Source organism: Macaca thibetana, chromosome 14 (assembly GCF_024542745.1).
Source record: "Macaca thibetana thibetana isolate TM-01 chromosome 14, ASM2454274v1, whole genome shotgun sequence".
Taxonomy (NCBI): Eukaryota; Metazoa; Chordata; class Mammalia; order Primates; family Cercopithecidae; genus Macaca; species Macaca thibetana.
The window spans coordinates 50,777,063-50,801,482 of NC_065591.1; the positions used below are offsets into that span (position 1 = coordinate 50,777,063).

The 24,420-nt window shown below is 36.2% G+C and overlaps 1 protein-coding gene and 1 pseudogene across 2 annotated transcripts in view; one reads left to right on the forward strand and one right to left on the reverse strand.

The window, feature by feature from the left end:
• The window catches only part of PDE3B (phosphodiesterase 3B), a 215,513-nt gene that overhangs the window by 166,138 nt on the left and 24,955 nt on the right, over positions 1-24,420 (reverse strand). The window lies entirely within an intron of this gene.
• On the forward strand, positions 4,112-21,141 carry LOC126935716 (mortality factor 4-like protein 1; annotated as a pseudogene).

Below are 24,420 nucleotides of genomic sequence, written 5' to 3' on the forward strand. Positions count from 1 at the left end.
CCTTTCCAGGTTTTCCAATTACTTTGCACACATCCATCAATCTATGGCAGCTATAGCCTTATGGGATGTAATTCTGAAATAATAAGATTTGAAAGTCAAAATTACTCCTTGATCCATGGGCTGCAGAATGGATGTTATGCTTGCAGGCATGAAAACAACACTTATCTCCTTGTACATCTCCATCAGAGCTCTTGGATATGACTAGCTGCACTGTCAATGAGCAGTAATATTTTGAAAGGAATATTCTTTTGAGCAGTAGATCTCAACAGTGGACTTAAAATATTCACTAAACTATGCTATCAACAGATGTGCTGTCATCTAGGCTTTGTTGTTCTGTTTACAGAGCTCAAGTAGAGTAGATTTACCATAATTCTTAAGGGCCCTAGGATTTTCAGAATGGGAAATGAGCACTGGCATCAACTTAAAGTTATCAGCTGTATCAGTCTCTAACAAGAGAGTCAGCCTAGCCTTTGAAGCTTTGAAACCAGGCATTGACTTCTCTCTAGCTAGAAAGTCCTAGCATCTTCTTCCAATAGAAGGCTGATTTACCTACACTGAAAATCTGTTGTTTAGTGCAACCACCTTCCACTTACCTTAGCTAGATGTTCTAGATAACTTGCTGCAGCTTCTCCATCAGCACTTGCTGCTTCACCTTGCACTTTTATGTTATGGAGATAGTTGCTAAAACCTCATGAACCAATCTCTGCTAGCTTCAAACTTTTCTCCTGCAGCTTCCTTACTTCTCTTAGACTTCACAGAATTGAAGAGAGTTAGGGCCTGGTTCTGGATTAGGCTGTTTTAAGGAAATGTTCTGACTGGTTTGATTTTCTATCCAGACCACTCGAACTTCTCTATATCAGCAGTAAGGCTGGTCACTTCCTTATCATTTTTGTGTTCACTGGAAAAGCGCTTTTAATTTCCTTCAAGAAATTCATTCCTTTGCATTCACAGCTTAACTAACTAACTGGCTCAAGAAGCCTAGCTTTTTGGTCTATGTCAGCTTTCCACATGCCTTCCTCACTAAGGACAATCATTTCTAGCTTTTTATTTAAGGTAAGAAAAGTGCAACTATTCCTTTCTCTTGAGCACTGAGAGGCCACTGTAGGATTATCAATCAGCCCATTTTCATTATTGCAGTGTCTCAGGGAATAGGGAGGTCCGAGGACAGGGGAGAAAGATAGGCGAACAGTCAGTTGGTAGAGCAGTCAGAATCCACACATTTATCAATTAAGTTAGCTCTCCTCTGGGTACAGTGGTTCATGTTGCACTAAAACTACTACAATAGTAACATCAAAGATCACTGATCACAAATAGTCATAACAGATACACTAATAAAACAATTAAAAAATTTTTGCAAGAATTACCAAAATGTGATATGAAGATACAAAGTGAGCATATGCTGTAGGAAAAATGGTGCCAACAGACTTGCTCAACACAGCGCTGCCACAAACCACCAATTGGTGAAAAACATAGTATCTGTGAAACATAATAAAGTTTTATTCCCTTTTACAGGGATACTTCATATAAAGTGAAGAGTTAGAGTATGGCACCAAAACAGTCACACAAAATCTTATTTAAACCATGCAACAAACCTATGGTTTAGATACTATTATTATTTTTTATATATATATATATATTTTTTTTTTTTTTTTTAGAGATAGGGTCTTGCTTTGTCACCCAGGCTCGAGTGCAGTGGCATGGTCATAGCTTACTGCAGCCTCAACTTCCTGGGCTCAAAGGATCCTCCTGCCTCAGCCTCTCAAGTAGTTGGGACTACAGATACATGCCACCATGCCTGGCTGATTTTCAATTATTTATTTTTGTAGAGATGGGGGTCTCAGCCAAAGGATCCTCCTGCCTCAGCCTCTCAAGTAGTTGGGACTACAGATACATGCCACCATGCCTGGCTGATTTTCAATTATTTATTTTTGTAGAGATGGGGGTCTCAGCATCTTGCCCAGGCTGGTCTCAAACTCCTGTGCCCAAGTGATTCTCCCACCTCAGCCTCCCAAAGTACTGGGAGTACAGCCATGAGCCACCACATCTAGCCTGGTACTATTATATATCAATAATTTCAGAAGGGAAAACTGAGGTAAGCAGATGTTGCTCCTATTAAATTGTAAATGATCTGATCTTAGTAAACACAATTTGACTTGCATAAAATAGTTTTCTAAATATACTGACAAAAAGCAACATTTAAGTGTCCTACCTGGCTTTCCTTACCACACTATCTGAAATATCATCCTATACAACTCTGTCGCCTTACTCTCCCTTATTTTTCTTCGTAACACACATTACTATCTGACAATATATACGTATGTGCTTATTTGCTTATATTCTGTCTCTCCCACTAAAATGTAAATTCCAGGAAGGCAGAAATTTTGTGTTGTTCATTGCTCTATCCCTAGACCTGCTCCTGGCATATAATAAACACTCAATACATTTTGATGAGTGAAATGGAAAAAAGTAATAATAAATATCCTACCTGACCCTCAATTCTGTACCTTTTTCCATACCATCTATAAAATTAAGAGAAAATAAGATTATTTCATGCATTTTCTATTAATTAGTTTATATAACTTACTAGAAAATTACTTGATAATATCTTCAAGCTGATTTGGGGCAATCACTTGATTCAAAAAATTTTGGAAGATTAATTTTAACATATTCAACTAATTAGATAATTACGATAATTATCTTCCAACTATGTCATGAAACATTTCATTTTAAACATCCAAATGAAAATCTTTATAAATTATGTGATTGTAAATCTTTATAAATTGTATTATAAATCTTACTGACCTAAGCATAAAATGTTGATTTACAGAAAAATTACAGCATTATGAAAACCAATTATTGCGCTCAGCACTAGCACAGTGCTAATACGGTAACAATTAAATCACCTTCCCTGAATTCCACTATTTAGAACACTCCTATGCCTTGATCCCATTTCCTTTTTCCTCCCTGCTCTCGTCACTATTTCTGTGCTGCTTTAACCTCTCTTGCTATTGCCTTTAATTTTTCCTTCTGTGCTATTTGCATGTTTTCCCTTCCTTTAACATATTTAGATGTCCACCTACCTTTGAAGCAAGTACACATACAAAAAAACTTCCCTGGACCTTGCTTTCCTCAAAAGCTACTGTTTTTAGACTCTACTGCCACTTTCTTTAAAAAGTACACAACCTCCACTTCCCACGCCCAAATTCATACTCATTAGTGAAGATTATCAATAATCCCTGAATCGCCAAATGCAACTGCCTTCCTTAGCTACCCCAATGCATCTTTTAAAACAGCACATATTCTCCATCTGTGATTTGTCTCCTCTTAACTTCCATGATTCTGTGCCTCCCAGGTATTGTTGGGCCTGAATCTTATAGAATTTAGGGGCCTTCTTTAAAAAAAAAAAAAAAAAAGGAAGCAAAATTACAAATACAAAATTAGATACAAAGGTGAATACTTACTTAGAATGAGAAAAAAAATCATAGCATTATAAACATCACAAGAATCCAGAAAAAATAACAATAATGTTATCAATAAAGTCCCTGACACACTTCTAGTATACTTCCACATATTTTTTGCATGACTTTTGTTATCACCTCTTCATATGGCTATTATATGTGAGGTTTTCTATAAAGATTTTTTTAATTTTCAAAAGACTAAATTGTTATTTATATTTTACAAAATAGTCTTCACAAACTACTACTGGTAATGTCACTTTTAGTATTGTCAAATTTAGGAAAACTCATATATTTTCTTTCATTTATAAACCATTAGATTTGGAAGAAATTTTTCCAGACTAGCTTCTGGCCCTGTGTATTTCAGATTTTGTTTCTCTACCACATACTTCTAATGTGATGCATTTAGAGGACACGTCCATATCACCAAGTGATCTCTAGCCTTGCATCTTTGTGTCATAAAACTAAGTGTTTAACACAGTGAGTAACAACAGTATTCCTTGATATCATTCCTATACCAGAACAGCCAGTGTAAACTAAACTCAGAAGTGACATGACCACATAAATACATACCACCCAAACTGAATGTAAATCCAATTCAACTTCCCCTTAGCTGGATCTCAAAAATGCCTGCAGCCACTCTAATGCCATACGACATGAGGGTAAGTCAAAATGAAACAGCAATTTCAAAATGCCTTACTTTTGGAAATCCTATAGAAACATATGCCGATGTGAAAATCTTCCTCTCAAAGACTTGAAAGGATTTTATGTAAGTGACAAACCTGGAGCTTAAATTTAATTAGCTTAATGAAAAATCCCCCAAATCCCTGACGCTCTGAACCTCTTTTCTTCACTGTCTCTTCATCATGCCAATCACTAAACACAGGTACTTCCTATGTCCTTGTCTTTCTCCTTGTCTTTCTCCTAAAAACCTACATAATGTATTTCCCAAAGTCGCTGTGTCCTTAATTGTTTTAATCATATCTACACTCTTTTTTTTTCAGTCTCATCCATTCCCAAGCTTCACCTATGACCTTCTAAGCAAATAATCCTCCCTCTAGAATCTAGTAACTAGACTATCAATTCCACAAGCAAGGGAAATGCTAGTCTTGTGGTCTGCATGAATTCCAGGGTCTCAATCTCAAAGGACATATTTTAGGCCATCAATAAAATATACTGAGTAACTTCTAGAGTATAACTCTAGCCTTATTCTCTCTTTCCAAGCTCCAAATCTAACATTTTAAATTGCCCACTGGTTTTTTCCACCTAGATAACGTCTGCCCCCCTTCCCAAGTAATAGACAAATTCCCATAATACCTGGGAGTACTTTGAACTTTATTTTAACCCTCAGTGACATATTTTAAACCCTTATTAGATAATTTTCATTGTAACTGTTCAGAAAACTAAAGCACAATGAAATCACAGGACTTATGACAAATCCAGATTATTCCACCTTTAATTGCACGAACTTCTCTCTCTAAAACAAATATGTGGGACGCATGCAGTGGCTCAGGGCTGTAATCCCAGCACTTTGGGAGGCCGAGGAGGGTGGATCACCTGAGGTCAGGAGTTCGAGACCAGCCTGGCCAGCATGGCGAAACCTCGTCTCTACTAAAAATACAAAAATTAGCCAGGCGTGGTGGTGGGCACCTGTAATCTCAGCTACTGGGGAAGCTAAGGCAGGAGAATCGCTTGAACACAGGAGGCAGAGGTTGCAGTGAGCCAAGACCATGCCACCACACTGCAACCTAGGTGACAGAGGAAAACTCTGTCTCAAAACAAACAGCAACAACAACAAACAAATATGTGGCTGATAAGCCACATAGATTTAGCTGTAATAACTTATCTGAAATCACACACAGTGACCTACACAAAGACACCAAAATTAGAAATAAAAAGTGAATGGCCGAGTGCTACTTATCAAAAATGAACAAATAAAATACTTTCGAGAAATAAAATAAACACAAGACTAAATGTCAATAACAAATATGTCTATACACATATCTTAAAGTTTACACATAGAATGTACTCAGACAATACAGAGTACACACACATTCAGTCATGTAGCCCTCTCCACTGAAAGGCCTCATTGTAAACACACTACTAAACAGGAGTTCCCAAGCAAAGAGGACAAAGTGCTGACATAAGTGTCAGCACTATACAAAGATACTGACGTATGTCTATTTGCTTTCAGTTGCTAGGATTCAGTGTGTCCATTTTTCTCTAAGCTTGAAAACATGCAACTCTGATGTTCTGCAGATTCCATAGTTAAACAAAGACTGATGACTACTTGATATACAAAAAAAATTTCAAATTCATATCTCTAATTTCCTGAAAATGCTCATGTTCTCTGAGAGAGAGAGAGAGAAAGAGGAAGAAAGAAAAAATTTTAATTCAATTTCAATAAAATTAAATGAAAAGGGAAACTACATACTTTCACATATCACAGAAATAAAATTCTGAGTGCAGCTTTAAAAGAAAGTATCTCCTATGTTTTCAGAACCTTTCTGAATCTATACAATGAAAAGCATATATTTTGATTATTCAAAAAAAGAAATTACATGTTGATAAGCAAATTCCTAATAGGAGTTCCAATTAGCATCCATTTCACCTCTTGAATTATAATCTTATAATTATATGCTAATCAATTAGATATTGACAAATAAACAGAACTGTATATCATCCATATGATCTGTGAGAGAAAAGGTGACAAAAGATCTGATAGGCAAATAAAACAAAAACAGTGGTAAACTCCAAGACTATTTTTGTAGCTGCATAAACTATGATCTTATCTTGAATTATGGGTCAGTTGGAGAGTTCCCCTGGGAACTTTCCATCTGCTCTTGGTACAGCCCAGGTATAATGCATAAAATGGGCTTAAAATACCCTCGGGTGACAGAAAAACCAATCAAATTTCCAGTAAAGTCTTCAAAAGTTTAATGCTTAATATTAAATAAACATAGTTCTATTGTCTCCCCAGTAGCATTAGCAGTTTGCTTCATGTTTCCCACTGGCTTTCAACCACTTAAATATTTCTCAGCTTTTAATAATACATACTTTAGAAAAAAGCTTCTACACTGTATTGTAAGATTCAAATAATTCAAATCAATTCAATATAACATTATAAATTTACTATAAATTTGTTTTTAAGTAGACATTTAGGAAGTCACAATTTAATAATTTTTCTGCCTTTATATATCTTCCCTACCTGATAAATTAATATTCTTCACAAATCAGAACTTGTAGCAAGCAGCATTCTAAATGTCTATTATCTTAATTTTTGTTCAAATTGTTTGGGTAATGCATTCTAATATCTCCGAGTAACACAGGGATAGTTAGAAGGCATTTTACTCAAATTTAATAAAACTGTATTACCAAAAAGAATAAATATAAATAACATAATACACTTGCATTTTTACTATAGAAATTATTTTAATAAAAGAATGGCTGGGCGCAGTGGCTCACGTCTGTAATCCCAGCACTTTGGGAGGCCAACGTCGGGGGATCATGAGGTCAGGAGATCCAGACCATCCTGGCTAAATGGTGAAACACCACCTCTACTAAAAATACAAAAAATTAGCCAGGCATGGTGGTGGGCACCTGTAGTGCCAGCTACTCAGGAGGCTGAGGAAGGAGAATGGCGTGAACCCAGGAAGCGGAGCCTGCAGTAAGCTAAGATCACGCCACTGCACTCCAGCCTGGGCGACAGAGCAAGACTCTGTCTTTAAAAAAACAAAAAAAGAATGATATTCAGTTTGTTAACTGAATAATAAAAGTGGCTTATATTTAAGTTAAGTAGATGGTAAGGTATTTTAAAATTTAAAGTAAGTATAAAGCCAATTCAGTCTTTACCTTCTTCTTTAAATTTTAATCACTCTCTGATGGCCAGTGATGATGAGCATTTTTTCATGTGCCTGTTGGCTGTATGAATGTCTTCTTTTGAGAAATGTCTGTTCATATCCTTTGCCCACTTTTTGGTGGGGTTGTTTGTTTTTTTCTTGTAAATTTGTTTGAGTTCTTTGTAGGTTCTGGATATTAGCCCTTTGTCAGATGAGTAGATTGCAAAAATTTTCTCCCATTCTGTAGGTTGCCTGTTCACTCTGATGGTACTTTCTTTTGCTGTGCAGAAGCTCTTTAGTTTAATGAGATCCCATTTGTCAATTTTGGCTTTTGCTGCCGTTGCTTTTGGTGTTTTAGACATGAAGTCTTTGCCCATGCCTATGTCCTGAATGGTACTACCTAGGTTTTCCTCTAGGATTTTTATGGTATTAGGTCTAACATTTAAGTCTCTAATCCATCTTGAATTAATTTTCGTATAAGGAGTAAGGAAAGGATCCAGTTTCAGCTTTCTACTTATGGCTAGCCAATTTTCCCAGCACCATTTATTAAATAGGGAATCCTTTCCCCATTTCTTGTTTCTCTCAGGTTTGTCAAAGATCAGATGGCTGTAGATGCGTGGTATTATTTCTGAGGACTCTGTTCTGTTCCATTGGTCTATATCTCTGTTTTGGTACCAGTACCATGCTGTTTTGGTTACTGTAGCCTTGTAGTATAGTTTGAAGTCAGGTAGCGTGATGCCTCCAGCTTTGTTCTTTTGACTTAGGATTGTCTTGGAGATGCGGGCTCTTTTTTGGTTCCATATGAACTTTAAAGCAGTTTTTTCCAATTCTGTGAAGAAACTCATTGGTAGCTTGATGGGGATGGCATTGAATCTATAAATTACCTTGGGCAGTATGGCCATTTTCACGATATTGATTCTTCCTATCCATGAGCATGGTATGTTCTTCCATTTGTTTGTGTCCTCTTTGATTTCATTGAGCAGTGGTTTGTAGTTCTCCTTGAAGAGGTCCTTTACATCCCTTGTAAGTTGGATTCCTAGGTATTTTATTCTCTTTGAAGCAATTGTGAATGGAAGTTCATTCATGATTTGGCTCTCTGTTTGTCTGTTACTGGTGTATAAGAATGCTTGTGATGTTTGCACATTAATTTTGTATCCTGAGACTTTGCTGAAGTTGCTTATCAGCTTAAGGAGATTTTGGGCTGAGTCACTCATCAAAAAAGGAAGCCAGATGCTTTCCTGCCATTTAAAATGTCTCAGGTTAAAATAACTTATCCCCAAATAAAACACTTTCCTTCTGTGTCTTAAAAGTTGACCAATATTTCAACAGTCTGAAATTAATTCAGGGACCTAAGTAAGTTCTACTTTCCCTGTTGTTATTTTTTTAAAGTATAGTTTAAGCACTAAAAATTACATAACTTGTATTACAAAGGTTACAAAATACAGTAGATGCCCACAATCAACTATCCTTTAAGGATGGAATTAAATATTTGTCATTAGCACATAAGGGTTGAAAATATAGACTCAGATAAAAGTATAAGAGATTTGTAGAATTCTAATGGAAGACTTGTGTCTTTGTCAGATAGGAAGAATGTAAAAAAAAAAAAAATTTAAATTTAAAAAAAATCTACAACCCAGGCAGAATTCTATTAGGCAATGAAAAGATTGGTTGAAGAAGTTAGGTACAAACTTAGAATTAGATAAAGAATTTCTTTTACCTGTACAAAACTAAAGAACTTCATCATTTAAATCATGAAGATTAGAAGTAGATATTGGTGAAAGTCTAACCTCATCTCTAGGATATGGACTTATTTCAGCAACCAAAAAAGGGCTTACCTGTCCACCTGTGGCACAGGTAAAATCTCACTGGCTAGAGGCAGCCCCAGGTCCTGTTTCACAGCCAAAACTCCATGACCAATGAGGAACTTCAAGTCATTTGGAATGATAACCAAAACCTACTTGAGTTTTCAACTTTGGTATGCTTACTGTGATACCATAAATTATCAAGGATGATATAAAAATTAACTCACAAAATATGAGGCCAGGTACAGTGGCTTGCGCCTATAATCCCAGCAGTTTGGGAGGCCAAGGTGCGTGGATCACCTGAGGTCAGGAGTTCAAGACCAGCCTAGCCAACATGGTGAAACCCTGTCTCTACTAAAAATACAAAAATTATCTGGGCATGGTGGTGCATGTCTCTAATCCCAGCTACTTGGGAAGCTGAGGCAGAAAAAGCACTTGAATCCAGGAGGTGGAGGTTTCAGGGAGCCGAGATTGTGCCACTGCACTCCAGCCCGGGTAACAGAGCAAGACTCTGTCTTTAAAAAAAAAAAAAAAAAAAAAAGATGAGAAAAATGTTCCGTTAGTGATTAATTGTCTTCCAAGACTAGAAAGATTTAAAGTTAAATAAGGAAATAATGAATAAATCAAATACATAGTAGGTTTGAGGAGGATATAGAACATTCATATCACATTCTGGGGCAGGGGGAGCGGTGCTATAGATTGGTACAACTCCTTTCATGTTGTGGGAAGTCAGGGACCCCGAATGGAGGGACCGGCTGAAGCCGTGGCAGAGGAACATAAATTGTGAAGATTTCATTTTAATATGGACATTTATCAGTTCCCAAAATTAACACTTTTATAATTTCTTACACCTGTCTTTACTGCAATCTCTGAACATAAAATGTGAAGATTTCATTTTAATATGGACATTTATCAGTTCCCAAAATTAATACTTTTAAAATTTCTTACACTTGTCTTACTTAATCTTGTCGTCTTCATAAGCTGAGGATGTACATCACCTCAGGGACCACTACCGTGTTAACTGTACAAATTGACTGTAAAACATGTGTGTTTGAACAATATGAAATCAGTGTACCTTGAAAAAGAACAAAATAACAGCGATTTTAGGGAACAAGGGAAGACAACCATAAGGTCTGACTGCCTGCTGGGTTGAGCAGAATAGCACCATATTTTTTTTCTTGCAGAGAGCCTATAAATGGACGTGCAAGTAGGGAAGATATCACTAAATTATTTTCCTAGCAAGGAATATTAATAATGAAGACCCTAGGAAAGGAATGCATCCCTGGTGGGAGGTCTACAAATGCCACTCTGGGAGTGTCTGTCTTATGCAGTTGAGATAAGGACTGAAATATACCCTGGTCTCCTGCAGTACCCTCAGGCTTACTAGGGTGGGGAAAAAAATCCCACCCTGGTGAATTTGAGGTCAGATCAGTTCTCCACTCTTGAACGCTGTTTTCTGTTAAGATGTTTATCAAGATAATATATGCACAGCTGAACACAGGCCCTTATCAGTAGTTCTGAATTTGCCCTTGTCCTGCTTCCTCAGAAGCATGTGATCTTTGTTCTCCTTTTTGCCCTTTGTAGCATGTGATCTTGTGACCTACTCCCTGTTCTTGCACCCCCTCACCTTTTGAAATCCTTAATAAAACTTGCTGGCTTTAAGCCTCAGGTAGACATCACAGTCCTACTGATATGTGATGTCACCCCCAGAGGCCCAGCTGTAAAATTCCTCTCTTTGTATTCTTTCTCTTTATTTCTCAGCTGGCCAGCACTTACGGAAAATACAAAGAACCTACATTGAAATATTGGGGGCGGGTTCCCCCAATACTTTCAAACTTTGAAAAACAATGTGGCATTTTCTAGCAAAACTGAAGACTGACATAATCTACAGCCTAGTAAAACTATCCAGGATAAGTACCACAAATAAAATCTCATATCTAGGCACCAAATATATGCAGAGAATTGAAATCATACAAAGTATGTTCTCTGATCATAGTGAAATTGAACCAGAAATAGGTAACAAAAAGATGGCAGAAATACTTCAAACACTTAGAAATTAAATAATTTCTAAATAAGCCAGCATTCAAAGGGAAGTTTAATGAGAAATCAGAAGATAGTCTGAACCAAATAAAAACTAAAATGCAATGTGTATCAGAATTTATGGCACACAGCATAGTGCTTAGAGGGAAACTCAAAGAATCTAATGCTTATATTAGAAAAGAAGAAAAATCTAAAATAAATCATCTAAGTTTTCATCTTAACAAATTAGGAAAAGAAGAACAAAATAAACCTAAAGCAAGCAGAAGAAAAAGAAATAATGATCAGCTCAGACATCAATAAGAGGGAAAACAGAAAAACAATGGAGAAAATTAATGAAATCAAATCTCATTCTTTGAAAATATTTAAAAATTGACAAACTTCAAACAAAACTGATACAGAAAAAAAGATATACATAAATTACCAGTAACAAGAATAAAAGAGGAATATCACTATAGACTCCACAGATATTAAAAGGATAATAAAACAACACTACAAATAACACTTTACACATAAATTCAGTCACTTAGATGAAATGAATCAATTACTTGAAAAATTCAAACTACCAAAGCTGACCAATGATGAGATAGATGTTCTGAATAATTCTATAACTATTAAATAAGTTGAACACATAGTTTCCAAAAAAAAAGAAAAAGAAAAAAAAATTAGACCCAGATGGTTTCACTAGCAAATTCAACCCAACATTAAAAGAAAAAATCAGGCCAGGCACGGTGGCTCACGCCTGTAATCCCAGTACTCTGGGAGGCTGAGGTGGGCGGATCACCTGAGGTCGGGAGTTCAAGACCAGGCTGATCAACATGGAGAAACCCTGTTTCAACCAAAAATAGAAAAAAATTAGCCAGGCGTGGTGGTGCATGCCTGTAATCCCAGCTACTTGGGAGGCTGAGGCAGGAGAATCACTTGAACCTGGGAGGCAGAGCTTGTGGTGAGCTGAGATCACACCATTGCACTCCAGCCTGGACAACAAGAGCCAAACTCCATCTCAAAAAAAAAAAAAAATCAATAATACGTATCAATAAAAGAAAAATATATAAAAAAAAGAAATAAAACCAGGTCTACACACTCTTTTCTGAAAATAGAGGAGGGAACACTTCCCAATTCATTTTGCCAGTCACCATTATTACCTCAATACAAAAAACAGTATTAAAAACTACAGGCCTATGTCCATTATGAACATAACAATGACAAAAATCCTTAATAAAATATCAACAAATCAAATCCAGCAATGTATAAGAATATGCCACAATGAAGTGGGATTTATACTAGGAATGCAAAGCTGTTCAATATTTTTTATATCAATCAATGTAATCCATCATATTAACAGTCTAAAAACAAACATGATCATATTGATGCAAAAAAAGGCATTTGACAGCATTCAACATTCATTAATGATAAAAACTCTCAGCAAACTAAGAACTGAAAGGAACTTCCCCAACATAATAAAGGGCATCTACACAAAAGCTACAGTCAACATCATATTTAACAGTTTCCTACTAGATTGGAACCAAGGAAAAAATATAATATCACATCTCACTTATTCATCATGGTACTGGAAGTCCTAGCCAGTGCAATAAAGCAGGAAAATAACAAATAAAAGGTATACAGATTAGAAAGAAAGAAATCAAACTGTCCTATTGACAGACAACGTTATCATTTACAGTTGACCCTTGAACACAGGTTTGAATTGCACAGGTCCACCTATATGTGTATTTTCCTCTGCCTCTGCCACCCCTGAGACAGAAAGACTAACTGTTCCTCTTCCTCCACCTCCCCAGCCTACTCAATGTGAAGACAGTGAGGATGAAGACCTTTATGATAATACACTTCCATGTATTAAACAGTAAACATATTTTCTCTTCCTTGTGATTCTCTTAATAACATTTTCTCTAGCTTACTTTATTGTAAAAATATAGTATATAATATATGTAACATAAAAATACATGCTAATTAACTGTTTATGTTGTTGGTGAGACTTCCAGTCAACAGCAGGCTATCAGTAGTTAGGTTTGGGGGAGTCAAAAGTTATATGTAGATTTTCAACTGCTTCAGGCATCAGCACCCCTAACTTCCACCTTGCCACATTATTCAAGGGTCAACTGTACATAGAAAAATCTCAAGAAATCTACGAAAAATGCTCCTAGAACTAATAAGTGAATTCAGCAGCATCACAGAATACAAAGCCAACACACAAAACTCAATCATATTTCTATATACTACTAGCAAAGAGCAACAGGAAACCAATTCTTTTTAAATACCATTTACAACAGCTCTAAGAAATAAAATACAGACAGTCTTCAACCTATGATGGTAAAACTTACAATTTTTCAGCTTTACAATGTGTATTAGTCTGTTCTCATGCTGCTAATAAAGACATACCTGAGACTGGGTAATTTATAAAGGAAAGAGGCTTAATTAATTGACTCACAGTTCCACATGGCGGGGAAGTCCTCACACTCATGGCAGAAGGCAAAGGAGTAGCAAAGTCATGTCTTACATGGTGGCAGGCAAGAGAGACTTGTTCAGGGAAACTCCCCCTTATAAAACCATCCCATCTCATGAGACTTATTCACTATCACGAGAACAGTATAGGAAAGACCCTCCCCCATGATTCAATTACTTCCCACTGGGTCCCTCCTGTGACACATGGGAATTGTGGGAGCCATATTCAAGATGAGATTTGGGTGGGAACACAGCCAAACCATATCACAGTGGTACAAAAGCAATATACAGTCAGTATGCTCCTTGACTTACGATGAGGTTTTGTCCAGATAAATGCACTGTAAGTTGAAAATATCACAATTTCAAAGTGTGTTTTCAACGGATAAAAATATTAAGTCAAAAATGTGCTTTTCACTGGTTTGAAAATATTAAGTCAAAAGTGTGCTTTTCACTGGTGAAAATACCATAAATTGAAAGCCTGATTTTGACTGGTGAGAATATTATAAGCCAAAAATATGTTTTTTGACTTACAATATTTTCAACTTACGATGGGTTTATCTGGATACATAACCCCATCATCATAAGTTGAGGAGGATCTGTACTTACATGTAAATTGAACAAAAAGTGAACAGGGTTTATATACTAAAAATTACAAAACACTGATGAATAAAATCAAAGGAGACCTAAGTAAATAAAGAGATACATCATGTCCGTGGATTGGAAGAGTCAACAGTAAAAATGTCCATTCTTTTTTTTTTTCCAACTCATTTCTATTTTTATTTTACCAATAATTTTAAAACCAGTTTGTTTAGTAAAGTTATACTTAAGTCATATTAACTTGAAAAGTACTTAGACTTATTTAACTTATGAGTACTCTTCTACCTATATGTCAATTTGGTAGACAGAACATGTAACAATAAGTGTACATACAAATAAACATATCTAGACATGTATATACACACATAAATGAAGATTCAATAGTTTCACCTTGGAACTCTAGCTATGAGATAGCAATACAAACTTGCCAGTTTTACTTTTGTTTGCCCCAATAGTTAATCCAATGAAGGCAGTGAACCAAAATTTCAGGTAAAGCAGTTTCCATGGCAGTTTAATTTTTAAAGGTCAAACCTCCCCAGACTCCAAAGAACACTGGGGCCAAACAGCACCAAAGGAGAACATCACATACTAACCAGGCCCAACCCTGCTTGGAACAGCAGCATCAAAGCCTGGATACACGCAACTCCATCTCACTTTCCCATTCAACAGCACACTTGATTCCAAACAATACTGGGGCCAAACAGTATTGCAACTGTGAGATAAAATTCTAAGGAGGGCTTAGTACTAGGCCTTAGGACCTCTGCCAAGGGTGTTCCCTTCAGAGAGGTTGAGGTCTGAAGGATCCCCTGGGGCATCCCTCTTTGGGGTCCAGTCTTTGGACCCCAAAGAGGGTCCAAACTTTGGAGTATCAGACGTCTCTGACCTCAGGTGAGCACCAGTGCTGCTTTGCATGTTTTCCCTCCAGAGGCAATGGCCTACTATGAGCCTTCCTTTGGTTCCTAGGTGTAATCCCTGACTTTCAGAATCCTTATAATTTGATAAGGCCCGTGCTTCCTGTTCCACTGCAGTGATGGAGCAAAGGAGGAGCATTTGGTTCCACTCTAGTGGAACAGCATGCTTCCTGTTCCACTAGAGTGCAAAGTGGACTTTGCTCCATTCCATGAACTGTAATGTTAGGAACTGGAGGCTAGGTGGGTTTCTTTTGTCCTTAGCCCGTCGAGTAGAGTAAGGGAGAATTTTAGTATAAGAAAAGAAGGTTTAAGTTGCCTGAAACACATGTGAGCTGGCCCTGAGCTGCTCCACATGTAGGGATCAGGGACCACAACCGGAAAAGACAGAAAAGAGTCCTTCAGAGTGACCCCAGCCAGAAATCTGCAGTTGCCTGTGTTTAGGTGCTGCCCACCAAGGGTCCCAAGTGAAGGAGAGATTCCTCTGCATGGAGCAGAAAGGAAAAGGAAAAAAAAAAATATCCCAAACTTACTTTACATCCTGACTGACTTGCCAAAATATGTTACCAGTGGAGGGTGTCTAGGTTCTTGGTGTCTTGAACAAAGAATTGGACAAAACGCACAAACAAAGTAAGAAAAGAATGAAGCAACAAAAGTGGAGATTTACTGAAAATGAAAGTACACTCCACAGAGTGGGAGTGGGCCCAAGCATAGAGGCTCAAGAGCCTAAAAATGTCAGTTCTACCCAAATTGATTCTACTAATTTAATGCGATTATAATGAAAATCCCAGCCAAATTTTTCATAGATATAAACAAGCTGATTTTAAAATGTTTATGCAAAGGCCAAACAATTTTGAAAAAAAAGATAAGATTCACACTACACAATTTTCTAGTAATCAAGACAGTGTGATATTGGAAGAGGGAATGACACATTGATCAATGTGACAGAATCAATAACCCAGAAATAAATCCACACAAATATAGCAAATTAATTCTTGACAAAGGTGCCAAAGCCATTCGATAAACAAATAAGAGTCTACAACAAATGATGTTAGAATTTAAAATTCTGTACGTAGGAAAAATAAACCTAAACTTAACACTTTATACAAAAATCATCTCAAAATGGATCACAGGTCTTAAGGCAAAACATAAAGCTATTAAACTTTTTTATAAGATTTATAAGAAAACATAAGAAAAAATATGCATGTCCTGTGGTTTAAAAGTTCTTAAATATTACATCAAAAGAACTTATTAAAATAAAAAACTGAAAAACGGGAACTTCATTAAAATTAAAATCTTTGGTTCTTTGAAAGACACTGTTCATAGAATGAAGAAACAAGATACAAACTGGAAGAAAATATTTACAAATCACAAACCCAACAAAAGACTTATATCCACTTAACCAAAGACAATATATAATGAAAATAAACCCATATAAAACAGATGTTCAAAATCATTATCCATTAAAGAAATGCAAATTGAAATCATGATGCAATACCACTACACACCTAGAATGACTAAAATAACAAATACTAACAATACCAAGTGCCGGTCAGGATGTGGAACTACTACATACATACACATTTCATACATTGCTGGTAAAACTGCAAAATGGCATGAACACTCTGGAAAACAGTGGCAATTTCTTATAAAGTTAAACACACACTTAACAAATGACCCAGCAATCCCACTCTCAGGTATTACACTAGAGGAATAAAAACTAATGTTCACACAAAAACTTGTACATGAATGTTTACAGCAGTTCTATTCCTAATCAACACAACTGGAAAAAAAACTAAATATTCTTCAAACAATGAATGGATGGGCCAGGCGCAGTGGTTCATGCCTGTAATCCCAGCACTTTGGGAAGCTAAGACAGGTGGACAACTTGAGGCCAGTTCAAAAGTAGCCCAGCCAAGAGGGCAAAACTCCGTCTCTACTAAAAATACAAAAATCAGCCAGGCATGGTGGTGCATGCCTGTAATCCCAGCTACTCCAGAGGCTGTGGCATGAGAATCACTAGAACCTGGGAGGCAAAGGTTACAGTGAGCCGAGATCATGTCACTGCACTCACTGAAGCCTGGGCAACAGACCAAAACTCTGTCCTCCCTTCCTGAAAAAAAAAGGATGAATGAATGGATAAACAGGTAAATCCAACCAACAGACTACTACTTAACAATAAAAAAGAATAAACTGGTTCATGCAACAACTTGGATGAATCTCAAAGGCATTATGCTAAATAAAAGAAGCCAGTCTCAAAAGGTTACATGCTGTGTGACTTCACTTATGACATCAAAAAGATAAAACTACAGTGAAGGAAAAGAGACTAGTAGTTACCAGGGATTAGTGAGAGAAGGAAGATGCAACTACAAAGGGATAGAAAGCACAAAGGAATTTTTGGAAGCAATGAGACAACTCTATATCCTGAATGCTGTAGAGGATATACAAAATCTATACTCATGGTAAAATTCATAGAACCATACACCAAAAAATACCTATTTTACTCTGTTAATTTTTTATTTTAAATTTAAAAAAATAAAAGGTAAATACGTAAGATTCAAGGGAAAGGTTAAGTGAGAATATGTTTACAATTCAGTGCTTTGAACAACATCTAAAACATAGAAAGGTATCATTACATATATGCAAGTTATTTTTACTAAGTAATCTGGAAAGTTGAAGATAACAGTCTACCTAACCTTATGCCATGAGCCCCATATCAAACCCTGGATTACTTCCTCAATCCTCAGAGAGTGGTTTGGCTTGAGAATGAAAGAAATAAGCTTCATTTCCTTTATTCTGAGGAACTCAAAATGTATTCTGAAAATGACACCACCAGAAAACTCTAAAATACAACAAGGCAAGTGCCATCTTACTCATTATAGGTTCTATACCTGGTTTTCATTTTTTTAGAATTTAAATCAGAAAAAGCTAAAAACTAAGGCTAGCATCCTATATGTAAACCAACAACTATACTATCAATTTATTTTAGACAAGTCTTTTTAACAAAACGGTGCTGGAACAACTGGTTATCTACACGGAAAAAGCAAACTTTGACCCCTGCCTTACTCCATACCCAAAAAATTACTTCAAGTTAGATCATATACCATAAAACTTCTAGAAGAAAACAGAGTATCTTAGAGATGCTTAAGCAAAAATTTCTCAAGGTATTAAAAAAAGCACTAAATGTAAAGGAAAAAAATTAGTGCATTAGACTTCAACAAAATTAAAATGTCTGCTTATCAGAAGACATTTGGAAAACGAAGAGGTAAGCAACAGATTGAGAGAAAATATTCATAACACATACATATGGCAAAGGACTTACATCCATAATATAGTGACATGCCACATAACAAACTTTCAGTGGTAGCTGTCATAACATTGTGATGTAATTACTTTTTTATAAAGTAATTGTAAAACTCAAAAGCCTAAGTGTTCAGTGTTTATAAAGTCCATAATAGTGTACAGTAATGTCCTAGACCTTCCATTCACTCACCTCTCACTCACTGACTCACCAAAAGCAATTTCCAGTCCTGCAAGCTCCATTCATGGTAAGTGCCCTATACAGGTGTACATATTTTTACCGTACTTTTTCTACGTTCAAATACGTTTAGATATACAAATACTTAGCATTGTGTTACAACTGCCTACAGCATTCAGTACAGTAACATGCTATACAGGTTTGTATCTTAGAAGCAATAGGCTACAACATATAGCCTAGGCATGGAGTAAGCAACGCATGACTGTCTGAAACAACTACAAACCAGTAATTTTTTGAAAATCAACAATCCAATTTTAAAATTAGCAAAAGACTTGAACACTTCACAAAAGATACATAAATGGTCAATAAGAACATAAAAAGGCATTCAATATCACGGGTACTATATGGCTAAATAAAAGATTGGCAACATCAAATGTTGGTGAGGATGTAGAGCAACTGGAACTTTCATATATTGCTGGTAGGATTGTAAATGGTACAACCACTTTGAAAAAGTATATGTCAGTTTCTTTTAATGTTAAATACATATCTACTCTGACTTAACAATTTCACTCTTAGGTATTTACCCAACAGAAATGAAAACATGTCTCCACAAAAAAGACTTGCACAAGAATGCTCAGAGCAGCCTAATTCATAAGCCAAAAACTGGAAACCTAAATATTCATCAACATAAGAATGTATAAACAAATTGTGACAGAATAATAAATAAATTGTGATCTACTCATAAAATAGATTCATTCAGAGAACACATTCATTGAATATATTCATATGACTGATATACAAAACAATATGAATGAATTACAGGACAGTATATGGAGTGAAAGATGCTCAACACAAAAGAATGCATACTGTATAATTCCATTTGAAGAGGTTAAAAAACAGGTAAAAGAAATCTATGGTAATAGAAATCAGTAAGTTGCTATCTCTGAGGAGCTGGATGGAACTGACTGGAAAGAAGCTCAAGGAAAGATTCTGTATCTTGTTTTGGTTCATGATTACATAAGTGTATATAATCATCAAAACTTGAACTCAACATTTAGGCCCATGCATTTTATTATATATAAATTATCTGAATTTTTTAAAAAATAAGCAAAAAATAAAATGAACAACAATATTAACAAGAAAGAAAAAATACTTAATCAAGATTATAAAGGAACGACCCCAAAGATTATGTCTTCTCTTAAGAAATAGAGAAATAGGTGCTAATTCACTATCTAACGGGAAAAAAGGTTACCTCTCTTTAGGAGACAGTCCCGAAAACAGAAACACAGACTTAAGGCCTAAAAGGTTCTAAAGCACCTTTTCATCCTCAAGTCGAACTCTGAGAACTTCAGTTCTACCTGATGAAGAATTATATTAACCTAATATGTGATAATATTAGGTTACACTGTATTATACATTAGGTTACATTATACATCCATATCCTTTATACCTGCCATGAGGGCGACCAGCCCACCATTTCTACAAGCCCTTTGGTGAGCAAGAGTTGTTTCTTTATAAAAATAATTTAAAAATTAGTAGTCCTGCCTTACCTAAAGTAACAATTTTCAAGACTCATACATACTCTCTTTCATTTGAACATAACTTCATTTTTAATAAAAATACAAATAAAAGCTTTTCTTAGAATATTAATAAAATCAGTTTTCCATCCCAGTTGAAATCAGGATCAAGATGCCTCTCCCTAAGTGCTATATAGAAGTTCAGTATTTTTCCTATGGCAGTAAGAAGCAGAAATTAACTAATTTTTACCCTCATATTCACTTTAAGTAGTTCAAATAACAGGAACTACAGTAGATTGTTAGCTGAAAATTGAAGTTAGTAAGTTTTAGTTGGGGGTGGTAGGAGAAGGAGGAGGCAGCAAATCATTTACAAACGGCGCCAAAGCAGGACCCGAAGCCTAAATTCCAGGAGGTTGAGTGAGTGCTGTGTTTTCACGAGCCTCTTCTTCAAGAAACAAAGTGTGTAAAGGTTGCTATAAAGGACAAACAAGTGAAATACTTTATACATTACAGTTGTTGGAATAAAAATTGGGATGAGTGGGTTCCGGAGAGCAGAGTACTCAAATACGAGGATACCACTTTGCAGAAACAGTGAGAACTGCAAAAAGCCAATCAAGAGCAGTATGCAGAGGAGAAGATGAGAGGGGCTGCCCCAGGAAAGAAGACATCTGGTCTCCAACAGAAAAATGTTGAAGTGAAAACAAAAAAGAACAAACAGAAAACCCCTGGAAATGGAGATGGTGGCAGTACCAGTGAGACTTCTCAGCCTCCTCGGAAGTAAAGGGCCCGGGTAGATCCTACTGTTGAAAATGAGGAAACATTCATGAACGGAGTTGAAGTTAAAGTAAAGATTCCTGAAGAGCTAAAACCATGGCTTGTTGATGACTGGGACTTAATTACCAGGCAAAAACAGCTCTTTTAACTTTCTGCCAAGAAGAATGTGGACTCCATTCTTGAGGATTATGCAAATTACAAGAAATTTCGTGGAAACGCAGATAATAAGGAGTATGTGGTTAATGAAGTTGTGGCAGGGATATTCCCTTCTTAGTAGGTTTTCCTAAACTATATACAAACTACATTGATTATCTGTGTAAAGTATGAGAAGGTATTTTTTTAATTCCATCTCAAATCTAGCTTACCTTATTGTAGTTACATAATTTAACTGTGCCATTTGTAATAGCTATAGAAAGCCCTGTGTTCAGATAGAAGTTTCATTCATTCACTTAATAGCAATGTATTAAGTGCAAAGTTAATAAAAGTGCTATAATGCTACCTAAAATAATAAGAAAAGGGATAAGACATTGTCCTTGTACTTAAGAAACTCAGAATCTAATGAGGAAGCCAATTATATACCTAACTAAAATATAATATAAAGATAATTTAACAGTAGTATCTGGTAAACACTATAAAATATATATACACACACATACATATATACATATATATTTATACATATATATATTTTTTTCAAGACAAGGTCTCACTCTGTCACCCAGGCTGGAGTACAGTGCCACAATCACAGCTCACTGCAGCCTTGAATTCCTGGGCTCAAGTGAGCCTCCCACCTCAGCTCCCTGAGTAGCTAGGAACACAGGCACACACTACCATGCCTGGCTAATTTTTAAATTTTTTGTAGAGACAGAGTCTTGCTATGTTACCCAAACTGGTCTCAAACTCCTGGCCTCATGCAATCCTCCCATCTCGGCTTCCCAAAGACCTAGGATTACAGGGATGAGCCACCACGCCTGGCCTATAAAATATTTTTTAAAGGACATTCTATCCAGGGATGAATGGGGAGAAAGTCATCTGAGATAGTCCAAGTCACTATTATGTCTCACTTGGATAACTGCAACAGCCTCCTATCTTCCTGCTTCCACTCTAGCTATTCCATCAATAGCCCATAAACAAGCAAGAATAATCTTTTTTAAACATAAATTATACAATAAAATTGTCTCATGACTTGCCATAAGAATGCAATTGGAATGAAATGTAAATGTTAACAAGGTGTATAAGGCCTGATGTGATCCACACTGTTCTTACCACTCCTACCACTCTCTAGCCACCCAGTTTCCTTTCTAACAAGCACGCCAAGATCTTTCCCACCACAGGGCCTTTGCTACTTCTTCTGCCTAGAATGTGCTTCCCTCAGCATGACCAGCTCCTTCTCAACATTTATATGCTGGTTAAAATGTCACCTCTTCAGAGAGGCTTTCCATTTCTACCATACCTAAAGCACCACTTCCACCTCCACCATCCAAAGCCCTAGTATCCCTTTGTACTATTACTCTGTTTTATTTTTTCATGCATCACAGTACTTAAAACTACCTGAAAACTATTTCACTGTGTTTTTATTTTCTATTTCCCTCTGCTAAAATTTCTTAAAGCTCCATTAAGGCAGGAGACTGATGTGTCTTGTTCACTGTACTAATCACAGTATCCAGGGCAATATTTGTATGTGCTCAATAAATATTGTTAAATATGCTGGGCATGGTGGTGTGCACTTGTAGTACCAACTACTCAGGAGACTGAGGCAAGAGTATCACCTAGCCCAGGAGTTTGAGCCCAGCCTGGGGAACATGGTGAGACTCTGTCTCTGGAAAAAAAAATTACACATATCATTAAACAAAAAAAGATGACACGTTGGAAGGTAGTTAGGAAGAGAAATTGTCAAGAGGAACAGACAGAGATGTGGAAAAGGAAATCAAACACATTTTCTCTTACCTAGAACTTTGATTTTCACAAATTTTTTAGGATAAAGTAATACACTATTATGGTTGGAAGATATCCTAAAGCTTTTATCTAATTTTCTCATTTTGAGACATTAATACTTTAAAACATCCCCCTGATGTTTTCCTGAAAACTTCCCTTGGTATGTAAATCACTATCTCATGAGCTAACCTATTCTAAGTCAAGAAACTCTATAATTTATTAAAAGATTTTCTCATATTAATCCCAAATCTGTTCGCCTGTTACTTACACACGTTACTCCTGATTCTGATATTAGAGGTTCTCATGGAGATAAGTTTAATCCCTATTTCATGGGGCAGACTTTCAAATATTCAAAGACATCTATAATACCCTCCTAAATTAAAAAACAAAAAATAGGTAACATTTATTAACAATATCTGCTAGGCTCTGGGCTATATACTTTATGTGAATTACTCAATCCTCATAACTACTGTAAAATAAAACGATTATGATTGTACCTATTTTGAAAATGAGAAAATTAAGTCCATATTAGATAACTTGCCTAAGGTCATCAAGCTGGAAAGTGCTGGAGTCAGAAATTAAACACAGATGGTCCAAATCCAGAACCTATATTCTTAACTGTAAGCCCCACTTTCTAAATGACTCCTGATCTTTGTACTATTTGCACTAGGTCACTATGTGTAAATCACCCAGATAACCATGCTAAGGCACAAAACTCGACCAACTGTCTTCCACCTAATGATGAAGGCACTATTGATTCTCAGGTATTTATAAAAATATTCATAATATAAGACTTAATAATAAATAAGAGGATATGCAATTTATGTTGCACATATATCTTTTTAGATTAATCTTTATAGATTAACATTTGTCTACAAATACTAACCTATGTTTTCTTTTTATGCCTATTTTTCTTCATTAAGTACATTCTACTTCATTAAGTACACACTCCAAACTATCTGATATATTTTCCATTTTCTCAACATACTCTTTATTTCAATACTCCTCTACCTTTTGTTTACTTGATTCTTCCTAAAAGGACCTTCCTCCAATACTGCAGATACTGTGTCCTTAAAAAAATGGTAGTGCTATCGGAAGGACAGAAAACCAAACACTGCATATTCTCACTCACAGGTGGGAACTGAACAATGAGAACACTTGGACACAGGGTGAAGAACATCACACACTGGGGCCTGTCATGGGGTGGGGGGGAGGGAGGGATAGCGTTAGGAGATATACCTAATGTAAAAGACAAGTTAACGGGTGCAGCACACCAACATGGCACATGTATACATATGTAACAACTTGCACGTTGTGCACTTGTACCCTAGAACTTAAAGTATAATTTAAAAAAAAAAGGTAGTGCTATGAATATTTCATTTGCCTGTCCAGATCCATTCTTCATTCTTCTCCACCCTGTTCAGTGCCCCAGGATCCTCTGTTTATATCCAAAGCCCACCTTGCCCTCTGTCTTTGGGGTGGAGTCAACCAATTGAAGACAAGAGCAGAAGACAGAAAAACAGGAAGTGAGCCTGGAGTAGTTACTCTCCCCTAATCTCCCACCCACCTCCACCCCTGCTCTCATGTAAAATCACCTCTGGTTAGTGATGCTTCTCTG